The 12195-nt window shown below is 40.4% G+C and overlaps 1 protein-coding gene across 1 annotated transcript in view; it reads left to right on the top strand.

Moving 5' to 3' along the window:
* Positions 1–12195, top strand: part of gask1a (golgi associated kinase 1A) — a 109545-nt gene that overhangs the window by 68198 nt on the left and 29152 nt on the right. The window lies entirely within an intron of this gene.

Below are 12195 nucleotides of genomic sequence, written 5' to 3'. Positions count from 1 at the left end.
TGTATTCTGTTGTGTGTTCTGTTGTGTGTTCTGTGTGTGTTCTGTGTGTGTTCTGTTGTGTGTTCTGTTGTGTATTCTGTTGTGTGTTCTGTTGTGTGTTCTGTGTGTGTTCTGTTGTGTGTTCTGTGTGTGTTCTGTTGTGTGTTCTGTTGTGTGTTCTGTGTGTGTTCTGTTGTGTGTTCTGTGTGTATTCTGTTGTGTGTTCTGTTGTGTGTTCTGTGTGTGTTCTGTGTGTGTTCTGTTGTGTGTTCTGTGTGTGTTCTGTGTGTGTTCTGTTGTGTGTTCTGTTGTGTGTTCTGTGTGTGTTCTGTTGTGTATTCTGTTGTGTGTTCTGTGTGTGTTCTGTGTGTGTTCTGTTGTGTGTTCTGTTGTGTGTTCTGTGTGTGTTCTGTGTGTGTTCTGTGTGTGTTCTGTTGTGTGTTCTGTGTGTGTTCTGTTGTGTGTTCTGTGTGTGTTCTGTGTGTGTTCTGTTGTGTGTTCTGTTTTGTGTTCTGTTGTGTGTTCTGTTGTGTGTTCTGTGTGTGTTCTGTTGTGTGTTCTGTGTGTGTTCTGTTTGTGTTCTGTGTGTGTTCTGTTGTGTGTTCTGTGTGTGTTCTGTTGTGTGTTCTGTGTGTGTTCTGTTATGTATTCTGTGTGTGTTCTGTTGTGTGTTCTGTTGTGTGTTCTGTGTGTGTTCTGTGTGTGTTCTGTGTGTGTTCTGTGTGTGTTCTGTTGTGTGTTCTGTGTGTGTTCTGTTGTGTGTTCTGTTGTGTGTTCTGTGTGTGTTCTGTGTGTGTTCTGTGTGTGTTCTGTGTGTGTTCTGTTTCGTGTTCTGTGTGTGTTCTGTTGTGTGTTCTGTGTGTTTTCTGTGTGTGTTCTGTGTGTGTGTTCTGTTGTGTGTTCTGTGTGTGTTCTGTTGTGTATTCTGTTGTGTGTTCTGTGTGTGTTCTGTGTGTGTTCTGTTGTGTGTTCTGTTGTGTGTTCTGTGTGTGTTCTGTGTGTGTTCTGTGTGTGTTCTGTTGTGTGTTATGTGTGTGTTCTGTTGTGTATTCTGTGTGTGTTCTGTTGTGTGTTCTGTGTGTGTTCTGTTGTGTGTTCTGTTGTGTGTTCTGTTGCGTGTTCTGTGTGTGTTCTGTTGTGTGTTCTGTGTGTGTTCTGTTGTGTGTTATGTGTGTGTTCTGTTGTGTGTTCTGTGTGTGTTCTGTTGTGTGTTCTGTGTGTGTTCTGTGTGTGTTCTGTTGTGTGTTCTGTGTGTGTTCTGTTGTGTGTTCTGTGTGTTTTCTGTGTGTGTTCTGTGTGTGTGTTCTGTTGTGTGTTCTGTGTGTGTTCTGTTGTGTATTCTGTTGTGTGTTCTGTGTGTGTTCTGTGTGTGTTCTGTGTGTGTTCTGTTGTGTGTTCTGTGTGTGTTCTGTTGTGTGTTCTGTGTGTGTGTTCTGTTGCGTGTTCTGTTGTGTTCTGTTGTGTATTCTGTTGTGTGTTCTGTGTGTGTTCTGTGTGTGTTCTGTTGTGTGTTCTGTTTTTTGATCTGTGTGTGTTCTGTTTGTGTATTCTGTTGTGTGTTCTGTGTGTGTTCTGTGTGTGTTCTGTTATGTATTCTGTTGTGTGTTCTGTGTGTGTTCTGTGTGTGTTCTGTTGTGTGTTCTGTGTGTGTTCTGTGTGTGTTCTGTTGTGTGTTCTGTTTTGTGTTCTGTGTGTATTCTGTGTGTGTTCTGTGTGTGTTCTGTTGTGTGTTCTGTGTGTGTTCTGTGTGTGTTCTGTTGTGTGTTCTGTGTGTGTTCTGTTGTGTGTTCTGTGTGTGTTCTGTTGTGTGTTCTGTCTGTGTTCTGTTGTGTGTTCTGTGTGTGTTCTGTGTGTGTTCTGTTGTGTGTTCTGTTGTGTGTTCTGTTGTGTGTTCTGTGTGTGTTCTGTGTGTGTTCTGTTGTGTGTTCTGTGTGTGTTCTGTTATGTATTCTGTTGTGTGTTCTGTGTGTGTTCTGTGTGTGTTCTGTTGTGTGTTCTGTGTGTGTTCTGTTGTGTGTTCTGTGTGTATTCTGTTGTGTGTTCTGTGTGTGTTCTGTTGTGTGTTCTGTGTGTGTTCTGTTGTGTGTTCTGTTGTGTGTTCCGTGTATGTTCTGTTGTGTGTTCTGTGTGTGTTCTGTGTGTGTTCTGTTGTGTGTTCTGTTGTGTGTTCTGTGTGTGTTCTGTGTGTGTTTTGTGTGTGTTCTGTGTGTGTTCTGTTGTGTGTTCTGTGTGTGTGTTCTGTTGTGTGTTCTGTTGTGTGTTCTGTTGTGTATTCTGTTGTGTGTTCTGTGTGTGTTCTGTGTGTGTTCTGTTGTGTGTTCTGTTGTGTGTTCTGTGTGTGTTCTGTGTGTGTTCTGTTGTGTGTTCTGTTGTGTGTTCTGTGTGTGTTCTGTGTGTGTTCTGTGTGTGTTCTGTTGTGTGTTCTGTGTGTGTTCTGTTGTGTGTTCTGTGTGTGTTCTGTGTGTGTTCTATTGTGTGTTCTGTGTGTGTTCTGTGTGTGTTCTGTGTGTGTTCTGTGTGTGTTCTGTGTGTTTTCTGTGTGTGTTCTGTTGTGTGTTCTGTTGTGTGTTCTGTGTGTATTCTGTGTGTGTTCTGTGTGTGTTCTGTTGTGTGTTCTGTGTGTTTTCTGTGTGTGTTCTGTGTGTGTGTTCTGTTGTGTGTTCTGTGTGTGTTCTGTTGTGTATTCTGTTGTGTGTTCTGTGTGTGTTCTGTGTGTGTTCTGCTGTGTGTTCTGTTGTGTGTTCTGTGTGTGTTCTGTGTGTGTTCTGTGTGTGTTCTGTTGTGTGTTATGTGTGTGTTCTGTTGTGTGTTCTGTGTGTGTTCTGTTGTGTGTTCTGTGTGTGTTCTGTTGTGTGTTCTGTTGTGTGTTCTGTTGCGTGTTATGTGTGTGTTCTGTTGTGTGTTCTGTGTGTGTTCTGTTGTGTGTTATGTGTGTGTTCTGTTGTGTGTTCTGTGTGTGTTCTGTTGTTTGTTCTGTGTGTGTTCTGTTGTGTGTTCTGTTGTGTGTTCTGTGTGTTTTCTGTGTGTGTTCTGTTGTGTGTTCTGTGTGTTTTCTGTGTGTGTTCTGTGTGTGTGTTCTGTTGTGTGTTCTGTGTGTGTTCTGTTGTGTATTCTGTTGTGTGTTCTGTGTGTGTTCTGTGTGTGTTCTGTTGTGTGTTCTGTTGTGTGTTCTGTGTGTGTTCTGTGTGTGTTCTGTTGTGTGTTCTGTGTGTGTTCTGTTGTGTGTTCTGTGTGTGTGTTCTGTTGTGTGTTCTGTTGTGTGTTCTGTTGTGTATTCTGTTGTGTGTTCTGTGTGTGTTCTGTGTGTGTTCTGTTGTGTGTTATGTTGTGTGTTATGTGTGTGTTCTGTTGTGTGTTCTGTGTGTGTTCTGTTGTGTGTTCTGTGTGTGTTCTGTTGTGTGTTCTGTTGTGTGTTCTGTTGCGTGTTCTGTGTGTGTTCTGTTGTGTGTTCTGTTGTGTGTTCTGTGTGTGTTCTGTTGTGTGTTCTGTGTGTGTTCTGTGTGTGTTCTGTTGTGTGTTCTGTGTGTGTTCTGTGTGTGTTCTGTTGTGTGTTCTGTTGTGTGTTCTGTGTGTGTTCTGTGTGTGTTCTGTGTGTGTTCTGTTGTGTGTTCTGTGTGTGTGTTCTGTTATGTGTTCTGTGTGTGTTCTGTTGTGTGTTCTGTTGTGTGTTCTGTTGTGTGTTCTGTTGTGTGTTCTGTGTGTGTTCTGTGTGTGTTCTGTGTGTGTTCTGTTGTGTGTTCTGTTGTGTGTTCTGTGTGTGTTCTGTGTGTGTTCTGTTGTGTGTTCTGTGTGTGTTCTGTTGTGTGTTCTGTGTGTGTTCTGTTGTGTGTTCTGTTGTGTGTTCTGTGTGTGTTCTGTTGTGTGTTCTGTGTGTGTTCTGTTGTGTGTTCTGTGTGTGTTCTGTTGTGTGTTCTGTTGTGGAAAATTGATATAAAGTGGTGCCTATAAGAGTGTTAACAAACTGAAATGCAGCTACGTATAGTCCGGAAAATACGGTATCTGCTCAACAGATACTTGACTCCCACTTTTCCTATTGGTCAGCCTCTGTTCTGAGTGACAGGTAGAGTTAACCAATCACAATGAAGTGTGAAGCAGATGCCTTCATTTGCCTCTTAAGGGCAATAGACAAATAGTGAGTGCACATAAATTGTGATAGAAAATCAAAATTGCACAAGAAAATCATGATACACATTTTTTTTGCCATATCACCCACCCCTAGTCTAGTTTATTTTCCTGTGTTAACTAAATCAAAAATTGTACATTGTGACTAGCTGTCTTACAGTAAAATAAAATAGCCAACAGCACTAAGACAAAATAAGTAAAAATGCGTTTCTGCTTCCATCCAGCCACAGCCAATGCTAAACTAAACTAAATTAGCACGTCATAAAAGTTACAACTCAGACAACTTTACTAGAATACCTGCATGTTTTCTCACCAAGTATTTACCCCCTGTGTGTGTTCTGTTGTGTGTTATGTGTGTGTTCTGTTGTGTGTTCTGTGTGTGTTCTGTTGTGTGTTCTGTGTGTGTTCTGTTGTGTGTTCTGTTGTGTGTTCTGTTGCGTGTTCTGTGTGTGTTCTGTTGTGTGTTCTGTGTGTGTTCTGTTGTGTGTTATGTGTGTGTTCTGTTGTGTGTTCTGTGTGTGTTCTGTTGTTTGTTCTGTGTGTGTTCTGTTGTGTGTTCTGTTGTGTGTTCTGTGTGTTTTCTGTGTGTGTTCTGTTGTGTGTTCTGTGTGTTTTCTGTGTGTGTTCTGTGTGTGTGTTCTGTTGTGTGTTCTGTGTGTGTTCTGTTGTGTATTCTGTTGTGTGTTCTGTGTGTGTTCTGTGTGTGTTCTGTTGTGTGTTCTGTTGTGTGTTCTGTGTGTGTTCTGTGTTTGTTCTGTTGTGTGTTCTGTGTGTGTTCTGTTGTGTGTTCTGTGTGTGTGTTCTGTTGTGTGTTCTGTTGTGTGTTCTGTTGTGTATTCTGTTGTGTGTTCTGTGTGTGTTCTGTGTGTGTTCTGTTGTGTGTTATGTTGTGTGTTATGTGTGTGTTCTGTTGTGTGTTCTGTGTGTGTTCTGTTGTGTGTTCTGTGTGTGTTCTGTTGTGTGTTCTGTTGTGTGTTCTGTTGCGTGTTCTGTGTGTGTTCTGTTGTGTGTTCTGTTGTGTGTTCTGTGTGTGTTCTGTTGTGTGTTCTGTGTGTGTTCTGTGTGTGTTCTGTTGTGTGTTCTGTGTGTGTTCTGTGTGTGTTCTGTTGTGTGTTCTGTTGTGTGTTCTGTGTGTGTTCTGTGTGTGTTCTGTGTGTGTTCTGTTGCGTGTTCTGTGTGTGTGTTCTGTTATGTGTTCTGTGTGTGTTCTGTTGTGTGTTCTGTGTGTGTTCTGTTGTGTGTTCTGTGTGTGTTCTGTTGTGTGTTCTGTTGTGTGTTCTGTGTGTGTTCTGTGTGTGTTCTGTGTGTGTTCTGTTGTGTGTTCTGTGTGTGTTCTGTTGTGTGTTCTGTGTGTGTTCTGTTGTGTGTTCTGTTGTGTGTTCTGTTGTGTGTTCTGTGTGTGTTCTGTTGTGTGTTCTGTGTGTGTTCTGTTGTGTGTTCTGTGTGTGTTCTGTTGTGTGTTCTGTTGTGGAAAATTGATATAAAGTGGTGCCTATAAGAGTGTTAACAAACTGAAATGCAGCTACGTATAGTCCGGAAAATACGGTATCTGCTCAACAGATACTTGACTCCCACTTTTCCTATTGGTCAGCCTCTGTTCTGAGTGACAGGTAGAGTTAACCAATCACAATGAAGTGTGAAGCAGATGCCTTCATTTGCCTCTTAAGGGCAATAGACAAATAGTGAGTGCACATAAATTGTGATAGAAAATCAAAATTGCACAAGAAAATCATGATACACATTTTTTTTGCCATATCACCCACCCCTAGTCTAGTTTATTTTCCTGTGTTAACTAAATCAAAAATTGTACATTGTGACTAGCTGTCTTACAGTAAAATAAAATAGCCAACAGCACTAAGACAAAATAAGTAAAAATGCGTTTCTGCTTCCATCCAGCCACAGCCAATGCTAAACTAAACTAAATTAGCACGTCATAAAAGTTAGAACTCAGACAACTTTACTAGAATACCTGCATGTTTTCTCACCAAGTATTTACCCAAAAGGTCAAAGTTGCTTGTCATAAAAAACTACTAGGAGAAAGCCTGTAGGAGGTCAAACCAGCCACATCCTATAAAACAGACTCAGTGCTCAACTTTGACCCTTTGCAGTTTGTGGATGTTTTTGCACAGAGTTGTTGAAAGCAAAGATACCAACGACACACGGTCAACACCAATAAGCAACAGCAAGCTCAAATGAAACGGACAAGAAGGAGAGCGAAGAAGGGAATGGGTGTTTTAAACGTTAACAATTTATAAGAGTTTGATTTGGCGATGAACTTATGTCTGGGCCAACATTCAGACGGATTCAACTATCATGACTTTTCTATGACCGTAAAACTCTTACTCTTTGTTGGCTTTGTCTTAACCTTAACATGAGCCTGTGTTTCTTGGAGAAGATTGTTTTTGAAAGCAGTTCAGACAAACACTGATGAGAAAAGCTGAAGCGTAAGTGAAAAAGAGCTATGCGATCATTTTTTAATCACTTCTATGTTACTTTTGAAGCGCTTTTGTAATGTATTGTCAGTGTAATACAGTAAAATCAGTTTTGCAGATTTATTGCAAATAGTTACATAAAAAAAAAAATCAAAGTCCTCTAATAAAAAAGCCATTTGAGCGCTTGTGAAACTGGAAGTGACACTGATGCAGGCTGGATGTGACATCAAAACTGTGAGCCCTGGAAGCTGTGAAACACTAATGGCTATAGTATGAATGTGTTTGAATGTGTGGGATGAATTGGGACCAGTGAAAATACAACATTAATCTTGTGTGGTACTTTGTAAATAATGAGACCATATATAATATCTCCGGCTGGCCTTTTACTTGTCTTATTAGCCAGTTTACTTGTTGTTCTGGGTTAAACAAAATATGAAACTGTTGGTGGAAGAGATGGAGAGGCTGAGGTAGCTTATGTTTCTTCTGCTTTGATGGAGATTGAGCAGAGGCAGATTTACTGTGACTTTTGTGCTTGAAGGGCAAAGATAAAAGGCTGTGATGGACTGAAAGCGACAGAAAGTTTGATTATTAACCCTAACCGTTGGCCTGTCACAATATTAACTATATCGTGCTGCTTGTTATGCCAGCCTCTGATTATTCAATTAATAATCGAGATCCAAGATGGCGCCTGTGTTCGGCCACGCCACTGCTCGACTCTTGTTATGCCGCTTATTTGTGACGATCATTACATCGTATGCAGTTTTATCAGCCCAGACATTAGTCTGTTGTGTGTCTGCTGTGCGGGTTTATGACCGTGGCGCACTTTTCCGCATCAAAGAATCGATGGAGTCGCTTTTCGACACTTGGGACAGGTACAAACAAGCCTTTCCGCCACCCCTTGTTTGTCCACCCAACTCACCTGACGTTTTGCTGCTGTCCCGAGGCCCGGGGAAAAGGAGGAAGCAGAGGAGACGAGGCACAAGGTCTGGTGTGCAATCACCTGTTCGCTGACAATATTCAGCTATATTGCTCTTTTAAACCTTCTGAGATCCAGAAGCTGAACTCCTTGGTCAGTTGTTTAGTGCAAATAAAACAATGGCTGAGTCAAAACTCCTTGCAGCTAAATGCTGACAAAACAGAAACTCTGATTATTGCCCCTGATGATGCCATTCCAGGGATAAACCAGTACTTGGGTGTTTTAGGCCAGACTGCTAAACCAAAACTTAGAAACTTGGGTGTTGTCTTTGACAAAGACATGTCTTTAGAGCACCACTCCAAGCTGTTGACAAGGAACTGTTTCTTTCAGTTGAGGAAAATCTCTAAGCTCAGGAAAATGGTGTCTCAAAATGACCTGGAAGTTATAATTCATGCATTTGTGTCTTCACGTTTAGACTACTGTAATAGCTTGTTTTCCTGTCTTAACAAGAAGGAGCTCTCTCGTCTGCAGCTGGTCCAGAACTCTGCAGCGAGGATCTTGACCCGCACAAATGGAAGGGCCCACATTTCACCCGTTCTCAAAGCCCTTCACTGCCGGTCTCCTACCGGATACAGTTTAAAATTCTTGTTTTAACTTCTAGAGCTTTAAATGGTCAGGTCCCATCGTACATCAGCGATCTGATTAAACCGTACGCTCCCTCTCGCTCACTAAGGTCCTTGGACCAGAAGCTGGTTGGTTCCTCGCACCCGTTTTCGGACCAGAGGAGACAGATCCTTCCAGGCTGTTGCCCCCAGACTCTGGAACGATCTTCCGTTCTCCCTACGGTCACTGGACTCAGTTACTGCTTTTAAGGGTCAGCTTAAAACCTTTTTATTTAGTCAAGCCTTTTAATTGCATTTGTTTTAGCGGCTGATTTTACTGTATATTGTTGTTTATGTATTGCTCACTGTAAATTTTTTGTGTTTTTATCGTTTTATTCTGTGTTTTGTGAAGCACTTTGTGACTTCTGTCTGTGAAAGGTGCTATAGAAATAAAAAATACTTACTTACTTACTAATAATAGTTGAAACAATATTTGGGGGGCTATATGTTGTGTGTTAAAAACAAACAAAAAAAAGTTGTGTAATCTGACATTTATTTGTAGTGCGACAAGCACTTTTAGTGTTTTTAGGGCCAAATAAGTGAGTTCTAGATTAGTCACAATATAAAATGTTAGTGTTACGATTATGCTTAATTAACATCACAACTTAATGATTATTCACAATTATAAGATTATATTTCAGTTAATTTTGATTCAATTAAAAATACTTAATTACTTTTAAAATTGTCATGAGGGTTATAATTGTTTGGTTTATTATATTGTGACCTAAACAATCATGATTATCGATTAACTGAATAATCTTGGCATCCCTATTCAAATGTTGTTTTGTGATCTTTTTTACCCTTTTAAAATTCATATTCATCATACTGCTTTTGAGTCATTCCGTCAGCATCATAAAGTAGTTTCAATATCATTATTTATTGCGGTATTTTCCTGTAAAACATTCTAAACTGGTCGTGCCTGTGTTCACAAGTCTGTGCTGTACATTACACACGTTCCAGTATATCACCCCCACTGTCAGAGCTACACATACAGTACACAAGTGTCATTTGTCATATTTGGCCCTGGCCTCAACACTGCTGCAGACTGCGACTCATAACCAGCGCTGTGCGAACGTATAATGGCACCCTTTCAGCGGAGGAGAGCTCAGAAACAGCTGCTAACGGATCGGAGATGAGAACGACATCCCTGGGGTCCCCAAACATTCCTTCAACCAGCCTTCAGTCAAAAAGCAGAGGAGAGACGAGTTATGTAGGTCAAAGCAGGACTGAAAAATACTCTCTTTTCACCTCAGCTCGTACCTATAGGTGAGGACAAGAAAGTAGGGCACTGAGAAGGCTTTAGGAGCATGCACACGCCGGGCAGTGGTCCAGTTGGAAGGATAAAATGCTGGAGACTTGGGACTTATGGGCTGTTGGCATATGGAATCATTGTGGTGCATTTTTAGAAGATTATATTTTGGGCGCAGTTATTTTTAATGCAAGAAAAATCTGGCCTTAAAAGCCTTTTTCAAACAGACTTTTATTGTCGATTTCTTCTTCATCTACACAAAGATTTCACTATGTATTTGTGGTTGTTGTTGAAGTAGCTCAACCAAAAGACGTTTGACAGCAGTATAAGCAAATGCCGATTATCAACAACAGTATAACTCTCATTTTACTTTACCAAACCGAAACATAAATCCGTTTAGACGCCTCAGCATGGACACTCCAGCTTCCAGTCAGGCATTCGAAAACAGCCTTATTGATAGATCACAATTTTAGTTGGAATTTCTTTCTCATTAAAGGTGCACAAACTTTTCTGGAGGGCACACCACTGGATTGTCTCCATGGAGATTTCAGTAATGTTGGCATTAAACTTCCCCTTTAGTGTCGCTCGTGGTCCAGCTCTCGACAATTTACTGCATGTACTTCCCCAGTCTCATCCCCATTTCACGCAGCACGGTCCTGTCAAATAAAGCCCACGGGCCCAAAATCCTTGAAAAAATGTCCTCTCTTGGCCAAGTTACTAGCCAGATCTGTGGAGAGGCCAGAATCGATTGTTGGAGGATTTATATCTAGCAATAAAACACATTTAGCCATAAAACATGTAATTTAATAAATTCAAGGAAAATTCACTGAGGAAAATTCCAAGCAAAGTGACATTAGGTACTGGACCCCACCAGAAAGGTATAATGTTGTGCAAATAAATATGGCTTACAGTCTGTGAACATAACAAAACAAACATAGCAACTAACAATTATTAGTAGTCAACTTGTCTGCAGTTATTTTTTCAATTAGTCAACTAGTCAAACTATATTTCTATTGTACATTGAGCTTTTCTAAATACATTGTTTTTCCATGAATTATGATGACTGAAGGCTTCTAGATAGAGAATACTTAACTAAACTTCCTGTTTTTTGGCATGTTTATTTAATATTGCCACTGTCTTTGTTATAAAAGGTATTTTGGTGTTGGTCTGTACAGTCCAGTTAATGATTCTCAAAATACAATTTCATTTGCCAACTACTATTATTCCAAACAATCTCTGCAGCGCTAATATACAATTTAGTTTGAACCACCTGCTTTTATTGACAGAGAGTACGATGTCGACCATAAGAAAGCCTCAAGCTGCTCACGATTTGAAACAATTGGATATTGATTTGATTGGCTCCCCTTCTCTACATTTTCAATTTGCCAATCACAAAGTAGACCCCCACTCTCTATTGAATTTGCAGTGTACTTTTGCTTCTGCATCTTGCTTGTGCTTTATAACTCTGAACGCACCACTTTTCCTTAGACACATTTGTCTGTCACACTTTACTGCATTTTGCTATGAAGCTTCCCTTTCAAACTGTATACTCTCCCACACAATAGTCCTTTGAAACCCCAGTGTTATTATGTGGATGTCATCTATAGTGTGAAAAAGGGAAATGAATAGCGTGGCAGGTACTGTAAATAAAACACCAGCACTTTCAAATTCTGTCGCAAAATCACTTTATTGTGCCTTCATGGAGCGGGGCATATAGTCAGGCCGGGGCAGCAGTGACAGTGTTGTGTAAAATATATATTTTCCGCTTGCTCTGTATTGCGATGCAGAAGGCAGCTCTGAATTATGGGTTGTCACTGTAGTATTGGTCTCAGCTGAATAAGCCCAATTCTGCTGTAACCGACGGGAAACAGGAGCGGACAGTCAGTATTCTGGGCCATTAACACAGATATTTGCAGGAAAATGAGTACGTTTACATTTGGAGTGATGTAAGATGCATGAAAAATGGTCAACATGTGTGCTGAAGCATCTCACCCTCATCATACCTTAGCAAGACTCTTCAACCACCTTGCATGTATCTGAAAAAAGAGAATAACAACCACAACTTTGTCTATCTGCCCCAAAGCTACAACAGCCAAAGTGAATGAACTTGTCAGAATTCTGTTCACGTCACAATAGTATTTCCTGTTATTTCACAGCTTGAAATTCACCTTTATTTGTTTTATCATGTCTTGTTTGTCTTTTCATGTAAATGTATTTGACTCTGTTATTCATGTATTATGTATTGAATTATTATAATTACTTGGTATTTATTGGTTGTAACCTTTATATTGTAATATTTTGCAACTCAGAGGTCAGATTTGTGGCGAGGCAAGCTCGCTCACTTTCCCTTTTAGCAATAAAACCTCCTGTAATTGAATAAAGGTTGAACATTTCAATGCCAAACTGTGCAAACACATTTGTAAAACATTAGCATGTACTTTTAAAACTCTACAATGAACCTCAAAAACTTTAAACAAAGACAATATGAAGTTTGATTTCCTTTGGTTGTTTCCAGTCACCTTCAGAAGCATCACAAAGTGTTGCTGTGACGTATCTTGCCGACTTTTGCCAGGTCTTCTTTCATTCTGACTTCTTTAGAACCAAGCATGAGACAGCAAAAACGCCCCCTCGTCTCGGTTTAGAGTACTATGAGCATGTTTCTGTAGTTCTGTTGACTCACAAAAGCACTAAAACGCAGCAGAAAAAAAAAAACACACAATATGGATTGAGTTATTAAGTTATTGAGACAGAAAACAACAAAAAACACAAAAGATACACGTCACAGCAGCATGAGACTCTTCTGAAGATGACGAAACATGTCAAGGTATGACAATG

This window comes from Eucyclogobius newberryi, unplaced genomic scaffold (assembly GCF_026437365.1).
Source record: "Eucyclogobius newberryi isolate DKJ021-1_F unplaced genomic scaffold, fEucNew1.0.hap1 SCAF_3, whole genome shotgun sequence".
Classification (NCBI taxonomy): domain Eukaryota; kingdom Metazoa; phylum Chordata; class Actinopteri; order Gobiiformes; family Gobiidae; genus Eucyclogobius; species Eucyclogobius newberryi.
Note: the sequence above shows the minus strand (reverse complement) of the source record. Positions and strands in the feature narration are given on the sequence as shown.